This window comes from Momordica charantia (assembly GCF_013281855.1).
Source record: "Momordica charantia cultivar OHB3-1 chromosome 3 unlocalized genomic scaffold, Mcharantia_2.0 BLBB01000003.1, whole genome shotgun sequence".
NCBI lineage: Eukaryota > Viridiplantae > Streptophyta > Magnoliopsida > Cucurbitales > Cucurbitaceae > Momordica > Momordica charantia.
In genome coordinates this window covers 6,650,382-6,659,470 of record NW_028275161.1, presented here as the reverse complement: position 1 = coordinate 6,659,470, position 9,089 = coordinate 6,650,382, and the positions used below count along the sequence as shown (strand labels likewise).

Genomic DNA, 9,089 nt, shown 5'->3' with positions numbered 1-9,089 from the left:
TGCTACACACCTGCGTAAGATATTGTCAGGTCCTAGCTTATATAAAAAAGGTTCATCCCAACGATAAAATCGAACTTCATTTAGAAATTTATTTACCTGTTGCTTGTTAAACTCATAAGGAACTATTCGACTTACCAGATAATTTGCTATATCGGCATACCACGGAACTGAATCAACTCGCAAGAGTTGCTCGTCAATAAACTGTTCACGTATAACAGTTCCATCATCACAAAGCGGGGATTCTAATCTAGACAGGTGATCAGCAACTTGGTTTTCAGTACCCTTCCTGTCCATAACTTCAATATCAAACTCTTGAAGTAACAAAATCCACCGTATCAAACGTGGTTTCGCATCTTTTTTAGCAAATAAATATTTTAAAGCAGAATGGTCAGTAAAAACAATGACTTTTGTGCCTATCAAGTAAGACCTAAACTTATCAAAGGCGAACACAACTGCTAACAGTTCCTTTTGTAGTAGTGTAATTGAGTTGTGCACCGGTCAAAGTCTTACTAGCATAATACACAGGATGCAAGATCTTGTTTTTACGTTGTCCTAACATAGCTCCTATTGCATAATCACTAGCATCACACATGAGCTCGAAAGGTAAATCCCAATTAGGTTCGATAATTATAGGGGCTGAACTTAAAGCAACTTTCAACATTTCAAATGATTTTAAACAGTCATCATAAAAAACAAATGGTCTATCATGTTCTAACAATTGACACAAGGGTTTAGAAATTTTAGCAAAGTTTTTTATAAAGCGGCGGTAAAATCCCCCATGCCCTAAAAAACTTCTAATCCCTTTAACATTCGTGGGAGAGGTAGCTTTGAAATGATGTCTATCTTAGCGTGGTCTACCTCTATTCCTTGCTTGGAAATTTTGTGACCCAAAACAATACCTCTTGTACCATGAAATGACACTTCTCCCAATTTAGGACTAGGTTTGTTTGTTCACATCTCTCCAATACTCTCTCCAAATTAACTAAACATGCGTCAAAAGAATTTCCAAAAACAGAAAAGTCATCCATAAAAACTTCTAGAATATTTTCTACCATGTCAAACAAGATGGCCATCATACACCTCTGAAAAGTCGCGGGTGCATTGCATAATCCAAAGGGCATTCGCCTGAAAGCGAACGTACCATACGGACACGTAAATGTTGTCTTCTCCTGATCTTCTGGAGCAATAGTAATTTGATTATAACCCGAATATCCATCTAAGAAACAATAGAAATCCTTACCTGCCAGACGGTCGAGAATCTGGTCAATAAACGGTAGAGGAAAATGGTCTCTTCGTTACCTTGTTGAGTTTGCGATAGTCAATGCAAACTCTCCACCCACTCACAGTTCGGATTGAGATGAGCTCATTCTCCTCGTTGGCCACCACGGTTATACCCCCTTTCTTTGGTACACACTGTACTGGCTTACCCAGCTGCTGTCGGATATTGGGTATATAACACCGGCGTCAAGCCATTTAAGAATTTCTTTCCTTACAACCTCTTTCATCTTCGGGTTCAACCGCCTTTGACTCTCAATAGAGTTCTTAGCATCTTCTTCCAATAAGATTTTGTGCATGTAAAAGGCCGGGCTTATCCCTCGGATATCTGCTATCGTCCATCCAATGGCCTTTTTATGCTTCTCCAAAATCTGTAATAAAGAATATTCATTAGTAGGTGATAAATTGGAAGCTATAATAACTGGTAAAGTGTCATTCTCCCCTAGATACGCATATTTCAAATGCGACGGCAATGGCTTCTGCTCCAACGTGGATGGTTCCACTATGGACGGAAGTAACGACTTGCATTCTTCTTTTTGTATTTTTTCAACAGGATTAGTCACATCTTCCGGTCCTTCTGCTATCTTATCAAGCTCTTCTTCAATCTCTGTAACTAACAAGTCATAAAACTCATCAAACAGAACAGGATTCAAGCTAGTTATAGCAGAGCACTCTTCAAAGTCTCCTGGTAATTTCATGGCGTCTAGAATGTTAAATTTAACTTCTTCATTATTTACCCTCATTGTAATTTCTCCCTTCCTCACATTAAAAACTGTATCCCCAGTGGCTAGAAATGGTCTTCCTAAAATAATGGGAATGTCTAAGTCTGTCTCGCAATCTAGAATTATAAAGTCCGTAGGGAAAATGAATTTGTCCACCTGGACTAAAACATCTTCTATCTTTCCCTCAGGTCTTATGATAGATCTATCTGCTAGTTGGAGGGTAATCGTAGTAGGTCTAGCTTCTCCTATGCCTAAAGAGTTGAAAACCGATAATGACATAAGATTAATGCTAGCGCCTAGATCACATAATGCCCTTCCTAAGTTTTTCCCTCCTATGGAACATGGAATGGTAAAACTGCCAGGATCGTTACACTTCATGGGTAGCGGGGCCTACAGCTTCACTACTACATTTGTCATGGCTACCAGTTCATGCCCTCCTATCTTTTTCTTCCTAGAAACTATATCTTTCAAAAACTTAGCATAATTTGGCATCTGTTCTACAGCATCTACTAATGGTATATTTATATGCAATTGTTTTAAAATATCTAAAAATTTTCTAAACTGGGAATCATTATTTTTCTTAACTAATCTTCGTGGAAATGGGGGAGTAGGGGTAAAAGAAGGTTGTACCCGTGGAGGAACACTCGGGGTGTCCTCATTACCTTTTCTAATATTTTTCTTTTTCTGGTGTTGTTGGATTTTCTGGTATCTTAACAATTGGTTCAGTGGACGGAATCTGTACATCTGTTGTTGGCATTGTTGGTCCATCATATGCCAGTCCACTCCTAAGGGTGACAACTTTGCACTGTTCTTTCCCTTCTCGTTTTGGTAATTCAGTATGGCCTGGAAAAGAACCTCGTGGTCTATTCTTCAATTCATTGGCGAGCTGTCCCAATTGGGTCTCGAAATTCCTCATTGATGCCACTTGGAATTGTATCACTGCGTCGGTTCGGGCCATGTACTCCTTCATCATATTCTCAAGATTTGAGTTGTTATTTTGAACTGGTGGAGTCTGTGTTCTCTGATTGTACTATTGTTGCGGGTGGCGGGATGTATTGCTGTGTAGGTGGAACATAGGGCTGCTTGTTCTGCTGGCTCTGCCCTTGATTAAAACCGCTCGAACCTCCTTAACCTCCCCATGAGAAATTAGGGTGGTGCCTCCAACCTGGGTTGTAGGTGTTCGAATATGGGTTAAAGTTCCTATTGTTCCCATGTCCTACATAAAAAACGGAAGCAAGGTTATGTGGACAATTACCATAAATATGGTTTTCACTGCAAAATGAACAAATGAGATCGTTGACTTGGCAAACAGGGGCAGGAGTGCAATAATCTAACTGCATAGGTTGTATCGGCGTGGCTAATGGATTTTTTATTCCCAACGCCATCTCTTTCAGCCTTTGGTTCATTGTAACCATCTCTTTTTGCATCGAGGTCGCAATGTCCAGAGCCAAAACTCCAGCTGGATCTTGCTTATTTGGTGCTGCCCTAGATCTTTGCGAACACCATAGTTCGTTGTGTGAAGCTAAGTCATTTAGGATGTCGACTATCTCGTTGAATGTCTTCTTTGTAAAGGCTCCGTTGGCAGCATTGTTTAGCATCATCTTAGTAGGATGATCTAAACCTCTAAAGAAATGTTCTATCTGGATGCATGCCGGCAAGCCATGGTTCAGACATTTCCTGATTAGTTCTTTAAATCTTTCCCACGCCTCGTGAACAGGTTCACGATCATACTGTCTAAAGGAGATGATCTCCTCTCTGATATCAGCGTGGCGAGTAGGTGGGAAGAATTTTGTTAAGAACTTCTCCACTAACGACCCCCATGTGGTGATGGATCCCGGTGGGTGGAAATGCATTGAGCCATGCTCTAGCTTGGTCCTTCAAAGAAAATGGAAAAAGTGTTAGTCTAAGAGCATCGTTTGTTATATCAGGTAATCGAAATGCATTTGCAATTTGAATGAATGATTTCAGATGATCATGTGGATCCTCATGTTCTTACCCTCCAAAATTTCCGATTGTCTGCAACATTTGGAATCATTGGTTTAAAGCTCAAAGTTTGCGTGGGCTGGAATAGGGTTGACTATCCTTGAATCAAAGTTCTGAAAAGCCGTGGCGGCATTGCCACGTCTCTGTTGTCCGCCATCTGGATATGGTTGAATTCATCATCATTTCTTGCGTGATCCCTCATATTACCGTTAATAGCAGGTGGATCAACCGGATCACGAGGTGGAATATCTGCCATTGATGTGCTCGTACTCTCTACCTCACTTTCAGGACTGATTTCACCTTCACTCTCTTTTGCTTTTCTAGTTGTTTTCGAAGTCTTTGCTCCTTTCAAGTTTTTCGAAGGGTCCGCTTAATCTCAGGGTCAAGGGGTAGAAGAAAAGATCTTGTGCTCATACACTTTAACTTACCCTTGTGAGATAAACGACCAAAAATATAGACCAAAAACGGTGGATGGAAATTACACCCAACAACAATTCACAAAAATAAAAACTAAAAGAATTTGAAAATAATTTTAAAACTAAAGTCCCCGGCAACAGCGCCAAAAACTTGACTGGCGTTATGCTGAACGCACGCACTAAGCGTGGTAACAATTCTATAGATGCAAACGCACACCTGTCAGAGTAATATAAAATGGATGGAGTATCCAAGTATCGATCCTCAAGGACTTCTAAACAATTTCCAAACTCTAAAGTTTTAATGAATAGTGAACGTTGAAATGAGTGATGATCTTGTAAAATGGGAAGTGTCACAAATAATGGTTTTGGATTTGGGATTTGGTCTTATAATGGTAAAACCTAGCCCGAATTACTTCAAGTTAGCCAACAAAGAATCAAGGATACGCTAAGGACGATATGCATTTTACTTTAGGAAACCAACGACTACGCTTTTCACTTGACTTATGTCTAAGCAAGTTCAAAGTCCTAAGACATTCCCTAATATGTCTATTATGAGAGATATCTTACTTTTAGGATGGAAATAGTCGCAACCTCGGGTTAAGGTCCTATGTCTAGGCTACTTAACCGGAACCCTTATGTCTAAGGCGCTCCTCTCCTCGGTTTAACCACTCAACAATGCAAATAAGCAACTTTTCAGTATTGACTTGTTAAGACTTACAGTGACCTCCTCTAAATCCTAACTTTTTGGGAAAACATGTTGAGCAATGAGTGGAAAGCAAAAACACTACTTCTTAGCAACCCTTTTTAGAAATAAAGGCTAACTATCCATAACCGAGCTAGAGACGGGAATTTAGAAAGACATATTGAAGAAAATACAGCAAGTAAAATGGTTGAAATTGAAATGCATGTGTGAAAAAACAAAAGTTAACTAACGGAGAGTTTTGCTCGGGATGAGAGCTTCGCCCTTCTCTTTCAAGCAAGGGGGAGTGTCACGTGTTCTTTCCTCCAAAAACACAATCTCTTAACTAAAAATAAAGTAAAGGCAAAGGGAAGATAAGCAAAGTGCTGGATTTTTATATATTTGAATAGGTAGAAAATAACTAGTACAAACGGAAACAAAACAAAGCTCAATAAAGGAATGTAAAGTGCTCGGGATTTAAAAACTAAAAGCAACTAATGAAAGCAACTCAAAAGTACTTAGACAGCAACAAAAAAACACTAAGAAGAATGATCAAGAGAAGGAAGCAAGGCTTGATGCATTTGGTGGAGAAGAAGCTGCTGAAATTTATAGCTGTGCATAATTGGTTAGGTAGGTCCTAAAACGCTTGTGGATCACCCATTTCCAACTCCTTGGACTGACTAAATCGTGCTCAAACTGATAGTGGAACACTTCTTCTACACGTATGCATCGGTTGGAACCACCAAAATGCATTGGAAGAAGCGTTTCATTAAGGGCAAAGTTGGAAGGAAGAAAACCAGTTTTTCTGCAGCCACGCAGGCGTCTGGCGCCTCCCATGATGTTTTTTCGTCTTTTTGCTTCTTTTGATTAATTTGCACTCCCAAATGGTCCTAAAATGTCATAAATACAATATAAGCCAACCACAAACCATATATATGAATTTTGCATGAATTGGAACTCAAACGACCGAGAAAAAGTCCGAAACAAAGTTAAAACATAGTAAAAACAGCATCTAAAACCTTCTTTTACGCATGTAAACAAGCGTAATCAACTGTGACCCGCCATTTTCAGACCTAGAGGTCTACCCCAATAAGGCTGCCGTAGGGGAAGAACAAATATTGGTGCAAAACCTAAAAGACCTTATCCATTTCTGGAGTTCACCCTGATTTTCATTCCATACAACAGACCCTTCGTGAGGGTGGTCGCTCCAAGACGACACGCAAGCCGTGTATGAAACCTCACGTCGCAAACCAATGGAGAAGACCGTAGGATGTGTTATCCCACGTCCTTCTCCCATTTACTATAAATACTTTCTCCATTCACCTTGGTATTGAACCATGCAAACACCTTCCGTAGGGAGGCTGCGCTTAGTGCGACACGAGGCAGAGCATAGAACTCACGGTGTGAACTTATAAGGAGGACATGAGTGAAAGAATTTATATATACCACATATATCTCATATACTTGGTATATTTATATATACACCTAATCTCCCACTTAGTATTTTACAACTAGGGTTATTACTTAGGTAAAATCCGGCTAAATGAAATTATCTAAGTTTATTAGTTTGCCCAATATAACTTTTGTATTGGATTTGTTTAACACTTAATGTTTTAGTTCATTAAACATTTTAACTAACTAACCACATTATTGCATGCTATAAAATATTGACTAAATCAACCCCCAGGTCGATTCCCATGTAGAGGTGTTCCCTTACGGTCAGCTTAAGTACCTCAACCTAGATAGAACCTTCCTTAGACAGGGTTCCCTTATAGACAATATTTTATCTTTACCTTTTATTTCGTGTTTTAAACAACCTATTTACCAAAATAAAAAGTATATATAACGTAGGATATAATGAATTCCAAACCTCTTGAAATTAATTATTGAAGACCTAGGGTTTGCATGCAATTCTTGATTATAGACTTTAATTTCTATTCAACAAACTTATAACACTTATAACATTTATATTTAAATTAAAGAAATTGAAACTATAATCATGGATCAATGACATACATAAATATAACATTTATATTACTAAAGTAGTGTCATGCTCATTACAACCCTATTTTCATCTAATTAATACAACGCTTATATTAATTAACCATGAAAATAACTCATGCTATCATATTATAACTATTATATACATTGATGATGATGAACATGCTTAACCTATGGTGGGATTTTAAACTATATGGCATACTTTATGCAATATATACAAGTAATTAAGTATACATTCAAAATGCATAATAATTAAATAGCAAAATAGACCGGTTTTTTGCTTCTTATAAGAAGTGAAACAAAACAAAAAAAACATTTAAAAAAAATACCCGACGCCTAACACCCAAGCCCAGCGCCTAGCGCCCGAACCCAACCCTGAGGCGCCGTGGGACAGTGCCAAGGCACTGCCCCCACTGCTGCAGGCCCGAGTTCTTTGATTTCTGCAGCTCAGGCAGCGCCTAGGCGCCGCCTCCAGCGCCGAGGCGCTATTCGCTCGATTCCTCCAGTTTTTCTTCACTTCTCTGGTACTCTTCACAACAACTCCTTGCCACGAACGACACGAATTTAAGACTCAATTTACAGGATTAAACGCCAAAAAACAACGGGGTATTATATTGATCGAACATCAACGTAAAAATTGTAAATCTAATGCCGAAAACTGAAAAATCTATTTGCAAACCAATACATACATCAAATTTATAGAAACACCCACCATTTTTTTCCTTGTTATTCAAAAATAAGATCGAAAAGCAGAGTGTTGGCTCTGATACCAATTGAAGGGATCGGATCTCGTAGCGGAAGTGCGCGAACACGCGTTCTTCGATCTTGTCTTAGAATTACAACAAAGAAAAGATATAAGCATGAATAAGAAGTTAGTGATACATACCTTGAAGACATCACTTCAATGTAGACACCAACACCACCACAAAGTCTTCTTGCTATCCTCTAGATATTAAGAACTCGGTTGTTGTGGGAACCGTCTTATAATTGAAAGGAAATTGAGAAATCGAGAGAGAGCTTTTCTCATTTAGAGTTTGAAAACACTATCAATGGACGTTCAGACTTTGTAAAAGAAATGGGAGAACCTCCCTTTTATATGGAAGGAGGAGTGAAGGGGAAGTCACCACTTCCCTATTTCACCATTAGGAAAACCTCCCCACCATTAATGGTGGAACGTGGGAGCCTTTCTCCATTTTCTTTCCTTTTTTTTCTTTTATTTTAATTAAAACAAATTTAACTAAATAATAATTAATTAAATCTAATTTAATTAATTACGAAAAAAGAATTATTAATTAAATTAAATAAATCTGTTGGGTACTCTGTCCTAAAACTCGTAGTTTGTAAACAGTGAACATTAATGTGAGGTTATTCAAACAAATGTTGAACAAGGGGCCCCATCCTCTCACTGGCCCGAGAGGAATTGGATTTAGTGATTGATCCTAAATCAATGTTCATTAGAGGGATAGTGCTACTTCAGGAGAAAAGATTTAAAACGGTTTTTTTTGACCTAGCTGAGGTTACGAACGGCCTGTGAAGGATCAACTTATCGATGACGGTAACATCAAATGGACACAAAATATATCTACAGTGGGGGAGTGCATCTACAGGCTATAGTGGACAGTCCTGTTAGTTTAACGAATGTTGATTAACTAAGTTAAAGAGTTTTGACCGGTTAGTCTCGAATCGTTGGAGCCCATGATCTGTAGGTCCAACGGGTCTCCATGCTAGCTCATAAAGGATAAAATTGATGAACTAGGTGAAGCAAGAATTTGAAGTGTTCAAATTCGGTTTTTAAGGGAATATTGTATTTTACATGAGATATAATATATACTTAATTGACATTTAATTATTATGGAGAGTATGAATTATTTAAATTAGTTTTAATAATAAGTTCAAAGCATGAAAAAGAGTTGTAATTTGATTAATGAGATTAATCAAGCTTAGGTGTCAAAGACCAATTAATATGAGATATTGATTTGACTTGGTTTTGTTTTAATAGAAAATTGATATTTC

General features: G+C 38.3%; 1 non-coding gene across 1 annotated transcript; it reads left to right on the top strand.

The window, feature by feature from the left end:
* Positions 1-3,653: 3,653 nt before the first annotated feature.
* On the top strand, positions 3,654-3,760 carry LOC148212250 (small nucleolar RNA R71). Its single transcript, XR_015790012.1, has one exon. It is a non-coding gene; the product is annotated as a small nucleolar RNA R71 (small nucleolar RNA).
* The last annotated feature ends 5,329 nt before the right edge of the window (positions 3,761-9,089 follow it).